The sequence below is a fragment of the Lepidochelys kempii genome, chromosome 2, assembly GCF_965140265.1.
Source record: "Lepidochelys kempii isolate rLepKem1 chromosome 2, rLepKem1.hap2, whole genome shotgun sequence".
Lineage (NCBI taxonomy): Eukaryota > Metazoa > Chordata > Testudines > Cheloniidae > Lepidochelys > Lepidochelys kempii.
This window is the reverse complement of record NC_133257.1, coordinates 4,460,766-4,477,564: the sequence shown is the minus strand read 5'-3', so window position 1 is coordinate 4,477,564 and position 16,799 is coordinate 4,460,766. Positions and strand designations below refer to the sequence as shown.

Here is a 16,799-nt window from a genome sequence, read left to right as displayed (position 1 = left end):
AGATGAAATTCAGTGTTGACAAATGCAAAGTAATGCACATTGGAAAACATAATCCCAACTGTACATATAAAATGATGGAGTCTAAATTAGCTGTTACCACTCAAGAAAGAGATCTTGGAGTCATTGTGGATAATTCTCTGAAAACATCAACTCACTGTGCAGTGGCAGTCAAAAAAGTGGACAGAATGTTGGGAATCATTAAGAAAGGGATAATACAACAGAAAATATCATATTGCCTCTAGAATCATAGAAGATGAGGGTTCGAAGAGACCTCAGGAGGTCATCTAGTCCAACCTCCTGCCATATGAGGAGAGATTAATAAGACTGGGAGTTTTCAGCTTGGAAAAGACATGATTAAGGGGGATATGACAGAGGTCTATAAAATATGACTTGTTTTGGAGAAAGTAAATGAAGTGTTATTTACTCCTTCTCATAACATAAGAACAAGGGGTCACCAAATGAAATTAGTAGGCAGCAGGTTTAAAACAAACAAAAAGAAGTATTTTTCCACACAACGCACTCAACCTGTGGAACTCTTTGCAAGAGGATGTTGTGAAGGCCAAGACTATAACAAAGTTAAAAAAAAAACTAGATAAGTTCATGGAAGATAGGTCCATCAATGGCTATTAGCCAGGATGGGCAGGGATGATGTCCCTAGCCTCTGTTTGCCAGAAGCCGGAAATGGGCAATAGGGGATGGATCACTTGATTCCCTGCTCTGTTCATTCCCTCTGGGACACCTGGCATTGGCCACTATTGGAAGACATGATACTGGGCTGTTTGGACCTTTGGTCTGACCCAATGTGGCCGTTCTTATGTTCTCTGCACTTTGCACTATTTTTACATCTGAAGACCTCAAAGGGCCTCACACAAAATAGTTAAGTCACAACACCACTGCAAGGTAGGTTGATGTCATTAGACGTATTTTACAGACAGCGAAGAGAGGTTACAGAAATTGCACTAGGTGACAAACAGCTGCAGAGATTGAATTAGAACACAGGAATCCCAACTCCCAGCTCTCCTGCTCAATGGGCCATTGGACCACACTTTATCCCAATAAACTAAAGAGGCCAATAAATCCATTTATATACAGGCATTTACACAGAGTATTCCTAGGTGGATCAAGCAACCCCGCCCCCCATAGAAGGAACAAGGCCACTTAGATGGGCTTTGGAACATCTCTGCTGACTTTCACTAAATGCAGATATTTAATATGTTATGCAGGGTTAGAGACTCCGAAGTCTCATTAAAATTACTGTGAGGTTTTATGGTAAACTGACTGGGAAGATTTGTATTTTAAAAGCCCAGATTGAAAAATCTTTCCAAATATTTCCTAGTTTAAAAGTTGTTTGCACATAAACAAAATGGTTATCCCAAACAGCTTCCCTCTTTCTTACTTATTCACCCAAAATCATAGAATCATAGAATCATAGAATATCAGGGTTGGAAGGGACCCCAGGTGGTCATCTAGTCCAACCCCCTGCTCAAAGCAGGACCAATTCCCAGTTAAATCATCCCAGCCAGGGCTTTGTCAAGCCTGACCTTAAAAACCTCTAAGGAAGGAGATTCTACCACCTCCCTAGGTAACGCATTCCAGTGTTTCACCACCCTCTTAGTGAAAAAGTTTTTCCTAATATCCAATCTAAACCTCCCCCACTGCAACTTGAGACCATTACTCCTCGTTCTGTCATCTGCTACCATTGAGAACAGTCTAGAGCCATCCTCTTTGGAACCCCCTTTCAGGTAGTTGAAAGCAGCTATCAAATCCCCCCTCATTCCCTCAATGAAGTTACAAACCCCCTGGCCAAGGCAGCAATCTTCACTGCAGATGAAAGGACCATGATCACAAAACTGAAGATTCTGATGTCTTTGAGTGTCCAGCAGGTGAGGTGGGAATGGGGGTTGTCATGTTTACATCAAAATGTTGCAATACTTCAGAGCTTTGAGAAAGAAGCCAGGAAAATATCTGAAGTCATATGGACGTTGCTGGCTCTGGGGTTTTCTAAAAAGCATTTACACTCTGTTAACTTGCATTGCATCAGGAGCTTTATCTCCTGATAGGTTCAAGAAAGCTGTGAAGAGCACAACACTGTACCCGGCCTAATTCACCAACCCACACTCTGCCAGCATGCTGCTTGAAGGTCACTTGCCCCATCAGCACCTAGATTATGGCAACAACTGAATCCAAGGACGCTGGTCTAAAAAAAGAAATAAAAATACAGCACAGCTATGGGCTATGATGACAAAACGTGACCCACAATCCAGTGTCCCCCCTGTATGGCAGCGTCTCACTGTGGGGGGAAGCAGGGACGTCACATTCAGCTGCACCTCCCACTAAAGCTCTTCCTTTTCCCCTAGGTTGCTGCCCGTGAGCTATAATCCAGCTGCTTTGTTCCCACTGGATTTATTTCAAATTCTCTCTTGAATGCGTTTCAGCTCCACAACAGCGTTTCCCTTTAATTCCTCTATTGCTCCTGAGAAAAATCACAACGCAGAGTTTAAACTGCAATTGGCAGCATCGCTGTGTGCTGAGACCTCAAAAGCCCAGCCCAGGCTGAGAGCGTGCCAGTCGCCTCTTCCATTTTGTGGTGGAGATGTTACATGCCATAGCACTTACACGGTACTTAAAGCATGCTAAGCACTTTAGAAAGCACAGATAAGACATGGCCCCTTCCCCAAAGAGCTCACTGTGTAACTGTGGGGACACTCCCCAAATCACTCCTGATCGAGGCCTTGGGGTCAATTCCTTTTGCTTGCTTGGGGACTAACCAATTTATTTGACCATAAGCTTTCGTGAGCTACAGCTCACTTCATCGGATGCATAAAAGTGGAAAATGCAGTGAGGATGTTTTCATACACACAGACCATGAAAAAAATGGGTGTTTATTACTTCAAAAGGTTTTCTCTCCCCCCACCCCACTCTCCTGCTGGTAATAGCTTATCTAAAGTGATCACTCTCCTTACAATGTGTATGATAATCAAGGTGGGCCATTTCCAGCACAAATCCAGGGTTTAACAAGAACGTCTGAGGAACCTCACCCATAACTATTTCACATTTGGAGACAATGTATACCTTCAAATCTGCGGCACTGCTATGGGTACCCGCATGGCCCCACAGTATGCCAACATTTTTATGGCTGACTTAGAACAACGCTTCCTCAGCTCTCGTCCCCTAATACCCCTACTCTACTTGCGCTATATTGATGACATCTTCATCATCTGGACCCATGGAAAAGAAGCCCTTGAGGAATTCCACCATGATTTCAACAATTTCCATCCCACCATCAACCTCAGCCTGGTCCAGTCCACACAAGAGATCCACTTCCTGGACACTACGGTGCTAATAAGCAATGGTCACATAAACACCACCCTATACCGGAAACCTACTGACTGCTATTCCTACCTACATGCCTCCGGCTTTCATCCAGACCACACCACACGATCCATTGTCTACAGCCAAGCTCTACGATACAACCGCATTTGCTCCAACCCCTCAGACAGAGACAAACACCTACAAGATCTCTATCAAGCATTCTTACAACTACAGTACCCACCTGCGGAAGTGAAGAAACAGATTGATAGAGCCAGAAGAGTTCCCAGAAGTCACCTACTACAGGACAGGCCTAACAAAGAAAATAACAGAACGCCACTAGCCGTCACCTTCAGCCCCCAACTAAAACCTCTCCAACGCATCATCAAGGATCTACAACCTATCCTGAAGGATGACCCAACACTCTCACAAATCTTGGGAGACAGGCCAGTCCTTGCCTACAGACAGCCCCCCAACCTGAAGCAAATACTCACCAGCAACCACATACCACACAACAGAACCACTAACCCAGGAACCTATCCTTGCAACAAAGCCCGTTGCCAACTGTGCCCACATATCTATTCAGGGGACACCATCACAGGGCCTAATAACATCAGCCACACTATCAGAGGCTCGCTCACCTGCACATCTACCAATGTGATATATGCCATCATGTGCCAGCAATGCCCCTCTGCCATGTACATTGGTCAAACTGGACAGTCTCTACGTAAAAGAATAAATGGACACAAATCAGATGTCAAGAATTATAACATTCATAAACCACTCGGAGAACACTTCAATCTCTCTGGTCACGCGATTACAGACATGAAAGTTACGATATTACAACAGAAAAACTTCAAAACCAGACTCCAGCGAGAGACTGCTGAATTGGAATTCATTTGCAAATTGGATACAATTAACTTAGGCTTGAATAGAGACTGGGAGTGGCAAAGTCATTATGCAAGGTAACCTATTTCCCCTTGTTTTTTCGTAGCGCCCCCCCCCCGTTTCCTCAGATGTTCTTGTTAAACCCTGGATTTGTGCTGGAAATGGCCCAACTTGGATTATCATACACATTGTAAGGAGAGTGATCACTTTAGATAAGCTATTACCAGCAGGAGAGTGGGGTGCGGGGAGAGAAAACCTTTTGAAGTAATAAACACCCATTTTTTCATGGTCTGTGTGTATAAAAACATCCTCACTGCATTTTCCACTTTTATGCATCCGATGAAGTGAGCTGTAGCTCACGAAAGCTTATGCTCAAATAAACTGGTTAGTCTCTAAGGTGCCACAAGTCCTCCTTTTCTTTTTGCGAATACAGACTAACACAGCTGCTACTCTGAAACCTGTCGTTTTGCTTGCTTGCAACTCCACTGACCATGAGGAATACAAATGCCTTCTTATACAAGACTGCATAGAGCCCGGCTGCCAAAAAGCATGGTGTACAGAGTGCTGCACAGGGAAGCCAGGTGAAATGGTTTTCAATTACGACACAGTGTCCCACTGCACCTGAGACCCTCCCCAGTCACGGGGGGGAGGGACAGAATGTGCCCCTTGATGAGCAGCTAGTCACATTTCAATAGCATTTGAAAATACCAGGGTGGGATTAAGAAGCTGGTGGGGTTCCTAAGTCTCCCTCTGGGGGGTGGCTAGGGAGGGGTAGTACAGCAAGTCGGGTTTACATGGTTTAGTCCAAGTAAGGGAGAATTTACGAAGTATTGATCATAACTAGCCCCACCCAGCACATTGCTGACTTCAACTTTACGCTACCCAAATACTCATCATGTGAATCTTATTCATATTACTCTGTTCCGTCTCTCATACCCTCCTCCCCCCATAGCAATATCTCTTGGGGCTCAGAGTCCATTAGGCCTGGTTAAGGAGAAGCACTGAGATTCCCCAAAGTGAGGCTCTTCCAGTCATGCTCCACAAGCAGGATGGTGGATACAGCATCAGCTGTATGTGCCTGGGGAGTGCTGAGCATTCTGAATGGGGACAGAGCTCCAAAAAGAGACGTGAGGATCCACAGGGGGGAACTTTGTGCTTTTTAAGCCCTCTGAAAACCGAACTATGAAAGGCTCTGGAACAAAGTCTGGGGTAAGAGAAGTGGCTTCCAGCAAGCTCAGTATAGGTAAGCACTGTGACAACATTCCCCACACAGCTCTAACCACTGGACCCAAAACCCATAATCAAGCCTAGGTTGCTTTGAAAGAAAGCTGGCAATTGCACCAAATTGTATGAGTCTGTGCAAGGGTTCCCTGAGGCGAGAGTACAGGGATTACAGCAAAACAAAATTCACTGTTTTCCGACAATGGGGCCCTTTAGGCTCTCACAAAACAGAAATGCCAAGAACCTTTGCCAGGTGATTAGGTAACAGACTCTATGTGAACTACTGTAGCCCTATTACAAATAAGTCACACAGGTCTTGTCTACACACAAGTTTGCACCAGTTTTAATTAAACCACTTTAGCTTGCCTACATCAATTTTAAAGCTCTCTCTATGTAAGCCTGGTGTAAACTGATTTAAGAGTGTCCACACACAAAGCTGCACAGATTTAACCATCAACCAATTTAAACAAATCACCTCTTCAGTTAAACCTGCACAATGATGTGTGTGGATCAGGCCTGAGATTACTAATTTAGCATGGTGAACATTATTTCACCACATGCAAGACCTGTCATCCTATGTTACATTCCCTTTTCCTTCTCCACTGTAGGAAAAGGATGAGCAGACATACTCCGGAAAGATTTTAACCTAAGGCTGCATGTCTGTTCACAGTATCATTTATTGGTCAATAATAGCCAAAGAGTATAAGGGAGCTTAATAGCTTGAGCAGCAAAATAAATTGAAAGGAGCAGATAACCTTTAATGTCCCATGTCATGTTCAACCTCCTCACTACCATGGTTCTTTTATATCCCCTGTATTTTCAACTGTTATGCAAGACAGCTGTGTGTCAACATGCCTTTGACAATCCCTGCAATTTTCCTGTTATGAGTGCCCCCAGCTGCATCCCATGCAGACTGAACTGTATGTTTGGGGAATTTACAGGAATGCTCCAGATTGCCTTAAAGATCAAAACAAAGGCCCCTCTCTGATTTACAGATGTATTAAATCTGTTGGAAGATGCTTTAAAAAAAAACTGTATATGTTGTCTAGTGGACAGAATTCTGGACTGGGAGTCAGGACTCCCAAGTTCTGTTCTCAGCTCTGCCATTCGCTTTGTGACCTTAGGCAAGTCACGTCACCCCCTCTGTGCCTCAGTTTCCCCTTATATATAGTGGGGATATAATGCTCACATAAATGCCACAGGGTGTTGGATCTATTGCTGTCTATGATACTTGTACAGCCCCTATTATCACAGTATCTGAACAAGTCAAAATATTTAATGTAAAAGACGGTCCCTGCCTCACAGTGCTTACAATCTAAGAGACAACAGGTGGCTACAGATAGACAGGGAAGAACAAGGAAACAATGAGACAATACTGGTCAGCATGATAAACCGTGGTCTCAGAACACCAGTTACCTAACCATCGTCAATGAGTGAGAAAGGAGAGACTAAGGTAACGTGGGTAATGGAAGACACTTAGGGAGGGAGACTGCTGCCTATCTAGTCAAACCCATGAAGGCAGGTGAGAGGCCAACAGGGAAGCAAACCCAACAGAGGGCTGTACACTTCTGGTTGTGAATTCTGTGTACTTGATATACTAATCTCAGACATCACCTGCTAACGGACCAGAACTACCATCTCTGGACTCCTCCATCAGCGAGGACTTTGCAAGTCAAAATAACACACCTGTATGTCAACAGTGCTACCCTGTCCTGAGGCAATCTTAAATCCCAATCTTTGCAAGAGGCTGCAGCAAAGGGAAGTGAAAGAACCAAGTATCATAGAGTTAATATTTCTGCGATGGAATACTGCTCTACAGTAAGTTTTCAGGCAAACAGAAACCACTGTCAGAGTCAGAGCAGAGTCTTTTATAAAGATATTGACACAGGGGTTTAATAACAAGGGAGTTTTTGCTCTTAATTTGAAAGCATTGTGAATATCTGTTATTTAATTGCAATGATCTTGTCTAATACAACCTGAATTTGGCAACCAAACTCCAGTGATGGGCAAAATTTACTGATTGTCAGTTGTTTAAGCCATGGAGCTAGTTTAAGATAATTCTTTGCACCAAATAGAACAAGGCCTATGTACCTCCCTAAGCCTTTCAAACAAGAACTGAGTGGGATTTCAACGATGCTCAGGGCTTGTGCTGGTCCCTCTGCACAGAGGTAAATTTCACCCCCAAGCGAGTAGCTTTAAACTTCTCAGATACACGATCATTTTCCCCTCAACATGTGCTGCAGCATTAGCAGATTTACCTGTGACAAGGAAAAACGAGAGAAAATGTTCTACAAAGCCTACTGACCTTCTCTGAGGATTTCTTGGCTCTCTCCGAGCAGGATTGATGGATACCCTAGTGAAAGCGCAGTCCCAAGGGCAGTCCCCAGTCGTCCTTAGCTTTCTTAGCTCAGAGCAGAATCCTTTTAATACTTTATGAGCCCTCTAGCCACCCTTGGTGTCTTCTGTATTTCAGCGGCCACCAGCAGAACCCTACTAGAGCACCCTGCCCCTCACCGCAGCTGTGTGGGTCCTTCAAATTACATATGCTGTGTAAAGAGAAAATGACAACAAATGTCACCGCCTTCCTCTCCAGACTGAATAGTTCTTCAGTTGCCCTTTCTAGATGGCAAGGCCTCAGGACTATTTTGTCTCTCAGTGTTTTCTACAGAACCCATCACCATGGTATCTCAGTGCTTCTTCTATTCTTTCTCACTTTAATGGACTAAAAAAAAAAAGGTCCTTTCTCTGAGCCTCCCCTGCAATGGGAGGGGGCCTGCAATACCCTGCCAAACGTATCCGTAGAACACCATTGCTCTCTGCAGGATGCCATTTCTACCTGTAATTAATATTTCATTATTGCTCTTGAAAGCAAACAGCTGCTGTGATCTCAATCACGCATCTTCTTGTGGCTCTTGCTTTCCTCAGGGGTAACGGGGATCATGTCAACCTTCTTATTTTCAGCTTTCCTCTGTGATCTTGCACAACTTGGTTTATTCAAATACCTCGTGATCAGAGCGTCTCAGACCCAAGATGCTTTATGTTCACACTTTACTTGCCTTCTTAGCACACAGCTTGCTTGCTGCAACTTTAGCTTCACAGACATCCGTCCCTTCATGGACCCTCTCACCAAGAGCTTATTCTCGAGTCCCCCTCACCCAGAGTTTGGAAGCTATTGTATGTCTAGAGACTAAACCGCAGAGATTTAATATTGCATCAGCTATTTGCTCCTGCTTAATCTCACCTTCCAAGTCTGCAACGTTGGCTGGATATGCTGTGGCCTTTTGATTAAATTCTCCTCTATGCCTTCATCTCCTCTTGCTTTGACTATAGTGATTCCCCTTCTCTGGAGCTTCTCAAAGTCCCATGTGCAGAACCTAGCTGCTCCATCATCTCACACATACAAAAATGTATGATCACACCCCAGCCTTAAACCATTGTGTTAACTCCCCATTCATTTCAGGATCCAACTCAAAATTATACTCCTGGTCTTTAAAATACGCTTGGATCCATGCTCTCTGCTGTCCATGAACTCTTTTACCCCACAGTTTGGACTCAGGGAAATGTTTTTTTAAAATGGTTCACAGTTTACTTAAGTCTTCTAATAAATTATAAGTCTTAACACTTTAAAAAACTTCACCACCACTGCAATAGTCATTGAGAGAAAAAGATGGAAAGACTCCAGCAGGTAAGACTGTTTATACTAAATCATTTTCAAGGTACGTCAATTTTTAGCCTAAAACCCATGACAATGTCCCATTCAACTACTTAAGCCAAGATTTAGAATGGAAATAATGACAACGCCCTAATATGTAGCTTTGCAAAGGCAAATTTCGAACACTACAGCAGATCAATAATTATTTTAGCAAGGCCAGGGGAGTACCATCCCCTTTAATTAGCTTTCTTTTACCCCGTTAGCTCAGCTCAGAAGTTGATTATGGTTTATTTCAGGTTACTTGAAATGGATCTTTTCCGACACAAGCTGCAGTCAGGTGCTATTGGCTTCTGAGCATTTCTGAAATACACTGTTACACGTGAGTGTCTGCTCTGAGAACCACAATAAACTGCCTCTTTGGACCTATCTGCTACTTGGGAGTAGGAGTTTGTTTCTTTTTAAGTAGCATGTTAACTCACTCAGGTTAGTGATATTGAGTCAGAAGAAAAGTGAAAGCAAAGAAATGTCTACGTTCTTCCACAATGACACATAAATGACATTTATCCACCAACTAATGCCAGAGGCTAGTAAACTATGGGTGGGTCTCCACTGGCAGAGTTACATCGCCGGCAGGTACAGTGCTGCTCAGAGCGCGCTGAAGGGAAACCGCTGTTGTGTGTTCACACTCTCAGCTGCCTGCGCAATAGCGTGTTCACTCCTGTGGCACTTGCAGCAGCATTCAGAGCAGTGCTCTCTGGGCAGCTATCCCACACAGAGCATTTCTTCCTCTTCTGCCGCTAAGAGTTGTGGGAAGACGGAGGAGGTCGCAGGCCATCCTGGGTCCTGTCCCAATGCCCCGTGATGCATTGCTTCGCATCCCAGCAATCCCTGTACTTCTGTCTGCATTTGGCGCCACCTTTCAACGGTTTGTGTACTGCGCGCTCTGCCTCTTCAGTCCCTGCACACGTCACTGAGCAAACAGGAAGGGGACTTTCAAAATTCCCAAGGAATTTAAGGGATGGGGTTCACGGTGGGTCACCTGAGGGCAGGGCAGTAGAGTTCAAACCGATGACCAGAGGGGCGAAAATAGGCATTGTGGGACACCTCCCGGAGGCCAATCCCAGGGCTATAATCGACCAGGGTGTCCACACTGTCACCGCGGCACTGTAGCCCTAGTGCAGAAAGCTCTACGCCTCTCGTTGGTGCGGTTTTTTACAGTGCTTCAACTGCGAGTTTCTGCACATTATGTGGCTTGGCAGCGTGATCACCTCAGGAGTTACACCACAGAAACTTGCCAGTGTAGACAAGGCCTGTATTTCAGTCCTCTGGATGTGTTCCACCTGGGGTGGCTCCTAAAACAGAATTTGTATTTTGCTGCTTCCCTTCTAATCTACTAATACATAAAATGAGTGTGGGATTTTGTCAGGTGTAAGTCTCCTTTTGTAAAGTGCTACGTCAGTGCTAAGTATTATTACCACCTTGATGGAGTATGCATTCAAACCAGCTCAACAATACCTTGTGGGAAAACAGATGCTCATGTAATTTTGCATCAATGCGTATCGTTATGTTCAAGCTACACTCTCCACTTTGCAAAGCCTAATTGAAAACTACCTTTTAAAATCCTAAACAGCAAGATAAATCCTATAAACTAGAGTGCTATGACAGGAACCTATTTTGACACTGTATCCAAGGCAGTTCCGTAATCTTGGAAATGTTTAAAGGTATCAGTTATAATGCCTGAAGTAACCAATCCAGATGACTTGCATATAATTCCATGTTTGAGAAACAACTGCAAATGTTCTCCAAATAATCACCCAAAGACAAAGCGATACCCTAAATCAATGTTTTCCCCGCTTCTCCAGTTTCGTAACATGACTCAGCACGTTCATTTTCTCCATAAGTGAATTCGTTTTGAATGCCATCCTCCCCATAACCTAAAAAATATGCAACTTAAATGTATTCATTAATAGAAATAAATAATATTTTAACAGGCCAGCAGTTTTTGCCTATAACCCACACCCTCCTGGTAGGTGTTGATCCTGCTATGAAAGGGTTAAGAGCATTCTGCTGACTCATTTAAAAAGGGACTCATTACCACACTCAGATAGGAGGTAGTTGAGAGTGACTGCCTGATGAGAGAGGATCCAGTGTGTGGGTTGAGCAAGCCTGGGAAGAAGGTTTGAGACTGAACTGTAATAACAAGGAAATTAATACCGTCAAACCCCAGTAAGCAGTAAGTTTTTAACTGTACTCAGTGTGAGGACTTTACTTTAGAGGAGGCTGGCGAAGATACCTGCTCACAAACACTTTGCTCTCCTATTGCACCTTCCATCTAAGGATGGCAAAGCGATTTGCAAACATTAATTAATTAAACCTCAACCCCTCTGTGAGGCAGGGTAAGTACTATCCCTATTCTATAGACACGACACAAACACAAAAGTTACGGTCAACATTTTCAAATTGTCTATTAAATATGGGTGCCCAACTTCTGACCTCTTGGGTCCTCATTATCAGAGGTGCTTAGCACCTGCAGCTCCCAGTGACTTCGTTTAGCGTTTGGGGGGTTCACTACTTCTTACAGTAAGACCCAACATGTCTCTCTCAAAATACATGCCATAGCACTTTGCCCAAGGTCACATACAGCAAATCCAGAAACAGAACCCATATCTCCTGACTCCTAGTCCTGTGCTTTAACCACTTACGCATACACTTTGGTTAAAGAAAAATGGATCCTGCCTCTCTTGTAGCTTGTCTTTTTACCTATTGCAACCTTTAGTTATTCTTTCGCTGTCACACATGTCAGAAAATTGTAACTATCTCTACTTTATCAGCCTGGTTCTCCTAGGTCTTCACATAAACTTTGCTTTGCTCTGTAAATCACATCAGTTTTGGTGTTGACATCAGGCAGTAATGTACAATTTTTAATTAAAGTTTGATGACTACTTTGGATATGCAAAGTGTTCTATAAACACTAATATGATTTCCCATGAAAGCTGGGACAGTTGCTCTTTCTATGTCCTAAACTCCTGGGAATCTCACACTTCTGTCTCAGATTTAGTTCTCCAAATTCACACGTAGTCAGTCCTTATACCATATCCATCACTGTACTATCTGAGCATCTGATACACGGAAGCCTAAAGTTGAAACTGTACCGAGCTAGGTTGGGGAAAGCTTGTGCAATACTGTCTAACACTGTTCCTGGCTCCTTACCCTATACTGTTACCTTTAAACGAACCAAGATTAAAAAAAAAAAAAAAAAAGAGGGAGTTTAGGCTCCACTTCAGAGGGAAAGAAAGATATAATACCCTCGAAAGAGAACTGCACGCTTCTGAGGGCTTCATTACTCGTTGGCTAGATACTTACAGCAAGTTAGCCTGCTTGGTTTCTGTATATGCTGTAATGTATAAAAATGATTCAAAGGCACCCATCAAGGGGTAGTGTATTGGTTGGCAATACTAATTGCACTGCCTACATTACAAATGATATTGCTCCGTTATTAAAGGGTCGGGACAATTTTATGTGCTCACATCTATTCAATTGGTATTTCGATCAATGGATGCATTACAAGCTTTCCCTTTAAGAGCCTAATAAACAACAAGATGGAAAGTAAAATTCTCCATAATATGACACTTTTAAAAACCCATTTCAGCTGGAGCTACTGGTACTTTGCAACGCAGGCTGCAAACCAGCCAACCACAAAGAGATGGGGGTTGCTCTTAAAGTTAGAGAGTTCAGATTGGAACTCTGCAGAGCTGCTTCCAAAGGTTATGCTGGATAGTCCCCTATGAAGGGAACAAAACTCAATGAGCAGAACACAGGAATAAGGGAAATGTTTGCCATCCCAACGAGAATGAAGTGAAGATTCCCATTGACTTCAGCGGAAAGAGGAATGGGGTCTCAATTCAAATATTATTTGTATTATGGGAGCACCTAGAAGCCCCTGCCATGGACCAGTCCCCCCTTGTGCCAGGGCTGTACAAACGAGGAACAAGACAGTCCCTGCCCCAAAGAACTCACAATCTAAGCTAGCTCTTAAATTTGAAAATGCAGACAAGCATCATGTAGTTAGCATACCGCATCACTCCAGAAAATTGGCTGGCACAATTACTACAGAACACATCTCAAAGCCGACTAGTGCTCTGAAGTGAATGCAGGAATCAGTGCCAAGTCAACATGCCACAGGGCAGAGGTATTTCCTGGAATGCACTCATCTTGGCATTGCTCGGATCACACAGTTTTGTTTTTTTTTCAGGGAGTGGGGTTCGTATTTTTACAGAATCGCTTTTTTAAAAATTCTGAACTTAATTAAGCAACACAATACATTAGACAGTGGTTGTCGCAGATAATGAAGTTTGTTTATGCACACACAATCCATTTCAATGGGGTCAGGAGAATAATTCAGCTGATCCCAACCAGCATGAAAATAGCAGACTTGGATTTTCGGATCAGGACTCAAGCTTTTTTTTTCGGACTGCATCAACCCAAGCAAACCAACAGTTAGTCTTTAGAGGACTGTTTCTAATTCCCCAGTGCTTCTACCACCTCCAAGAACCATTAAAAAAATTAGAGCACTCACAAAAGCAAGAACCTGCAGAGAAGAAGTGGCCAATAGGCATGTTGCAGCTGAATCAGTCATTTACTGGCTGTATTGGGAACCTTTCTGCATAATTTCTGCCAGTGGGGTTGCTCTTTAAGGGAAGACTTCACGGGTGCCTGCAACTTCTACATCAACTAGCAGGATGTTTCCTTGTACCTCTCTCTACTGGAACTCTAAACTCTGAGGCCTGCTTATCGGGGACCTTGAAAAGCACACGCTGCAGTTGTACAGACTATTCAGAACAGGCATTTGATACATTCCCAAGGTCTTTAGATGACTCTTTGCTGAAGCCACCATTCACACATGACTAATATACAAAGCCCTGGTAAAGAAACAAAGAGAAACAACTTCATCCTTCTGAATGATTTAGGGGTGTATTTTATCAGGGGCTTTCTGGCGACAACAGAAACTACAGGGGCAAAGTGATGTAGTGACTGAGTTCCCTGTGAAATACAAGTCTGCAAAAGCCTCCTGTGTTAGGGCTATATCAGGTACTCACGCAATTTAAGGGAAATAGTTCTAATGAGGCCACCTGATCATACAAGCATTCTGCTTAGCACGCCCTAGATGAAAAAACCCCTACACTCTGCTTTCAGCATCTCAGTGCTGCTAAACTATTGTGTGTTTTAAACACATACAAAAATCCTGAACAAACCTGAAATTCACAGGTATTCTGTGATTAAAATTAAATTAATTCTTCAGCCTTCCCTGAGGATGACTCACATAGAGCTGTCTCCCCCTGCTGGAAAAGAATGAGAACAACTGGATTAAAAACAAAGCACACAGCAGCTTTACAAACTAAAGGAATTCATGATTGTAGTGTCCAGCCCAGTGCACTGATATGATGGACGGTGGAAAGATTAGGTCTTGTTAAAGTAGGCTTTAATTTACAGTTACAGCCACATCTATAGCATAATTAAACCACATCTTCGGTTATAAAATTCCACATAATGGCAGATATGTGAGGAAGAAAGTGCTAAGTATTTTATGTAAAGAGGATCCTGAAGCAAAACTCCAGATCTCAACACCCCTGATATCGTGGAAAGCGTGGATCCAAATCTACACTTTACTTCTTAGATCAATCCTAAAATTGTAACTCTTCCTGCACGGACCTTGATAGCTCCAAACAAACAAACAAAAACTCAACTTCATATAGCACTACGAGTAGTGGCTGATCAATCATTAAACATTTACTGGTAAAAAGCACCTTGATACTACATTGAAAACCTTAAGGTAGGAAAAAACCCAAGCAACTCTTCATAAAGGGAGCTGCACAACCAAAGCAAAAGTGTGCTGATTTCTTATATGTTGAAACTTTGTTGTGCATGTCAGAGGGGGTTGGACTGTGCAACTGCTTTGAGCAGGTCTCTAAGGAATTTGAATTAGCAGCACCATCAAATCTGCCAGAAGCCAACCTTCAGTGCCACATCTGAGAGACCATTAGTCAGTCAGCTGGCAGTCAGTGGTGCATGGGGCATTGAAATTGGGGCGACAGGAGAAGCACCCTGGGGAATGCAGAAAAACAAACCCACATGGACAAGAGCTGAGCTGGAGGATGAACAATTGAGTGAAGGGAGAAAGGGGCTGCAAGTCAGTCACGGCTGCCTCCAGAGAGAAATCCCTCAGAGAGAGTTAACAATCGCCGCATCATTTATGGTAATGCTCAATAGATCTGTCACACCACACACTGCATTGAATCTCATTAGCATGAGGTCTTCTCCAGAAGGCCCCTTGTGTTTGCTTTTCCTCAGTCTGCAGTGAAAAGGAAGGACAGTATTTAGGGCTTGCCTAACGAAACAGGTGCAACACTTCAATCCAGCTCCAAGGGAAGAGAAACAGCTGCCACACGGCAAGAGTGCCTTGTGCGCACCAGGGTGACAGGGGAGCATGCAGTCACACTGACATGAAATTCACATGGGCACCACTGCCTTCTGTGCCACTATCCAGGGGAGAAAGGAAATGCGTGTCTGGTATAAAGAGTCCAGATTAGCCGAGCTTTTTCCAAGTAGCACCTCAGTTAGAAGAGCTCAAGATTGCAGGTTGAGGGCATTTACGAGCCTTTTATACCAAATCAGTGAGTTTCAAAAGTTCACCATTTTCATAACCCCTGGAGCCCAACCGGGTCTGCGGCAGCCATGCTCCAACCCTCCATCTGGCAGCCTGCTGATGCTTACTTACCTGGGACCCATGAAGCCCAGCTCCAGTTTGAGGCTCTACCCCTGCAGTCCTATTGGCAGAGTCCCGGAACAGCTGACTGGCCTGCTGACCCTACATAATCCAGCAGCAGGAACAGGAAGCTATCCAACCAAGTGGGCTCCACCCTGTTCTGGACTGCGTGCCTTGCACTTCCTGCCCCTGCTCCTCTGGCTTGATTTCCAGGCATCCTGACCCAGCGATGCCACCTGTGTTCTTCACTAGGATTCCTCTTTTGGGTGAGGTCCAGACTACTAGCAGTCATCAGAAATCCTGTGACACTTTTCCCGAGAGCAGGGGTAATAAATTAGGTGGTCCTGGCCCCCAGTTGCTAGACGAATAGTTGATGCTTATCTAGCTTTCTGTATGTTCACAGCACCGTAGAAACATTAATCCTCACAAGAGCCCTTATGGATACAAGCCTTGATTTTTCAGATAGGAAACTGAGGCACAAAGGTTACAATTTCAGAGTGGTAGCCATGTTAGTCTGTATCAGCAAAAAGAACGAGGAGTTCTTGTGGCACCTGAGAGACTAACAATTATATGCTTCCATTTTTTTCAAACCTCAGAGGATTAAATAACTTTTTCTCCCTTGCCCAGATCTCTTGATTTCTCCCTCCCGCTGCTATTTTTCTTGTTTGTTTATAGGTTTTCTTAGGGTGTTTTTTTAATGTGGTGTATGGTCACCTCATAAACACTAATGAATTTTATTCTCATACCACTGTGAACTAAGGGAGTGTTATGCCCATTTTACAGGACTGCAAGTTTAGACCCAGAGAGATTAAAGGACTTGCCCAGGGTCACCAAGGAAGTTGGTGGCAGAACTGAACCCCAGTCCTTTGCTTCAACCGCAAAACCATGGTTTTTTCCCTTTCAATGCTATAAGCATTATGGGATGCAGTTTGCATGCAAGAAGTTGTATAAAGAAAGTTGTATAGT

General features: G+C 43.7%; 1 protein-coding gene across 2 annotated transcripts in view; it reads right to left on the bottom strand.

Moving 5' to 3' along the window:
* ZC3H3 (zinc finger CCCH-type containing 3) overlaps positions 1 to 16,799 on the bottom strand; it is a 348,388-nt gene that overhangs the window by 161,077 nt on the left and 170,512 nt on the right. The window lies entirely within an intron of this gene.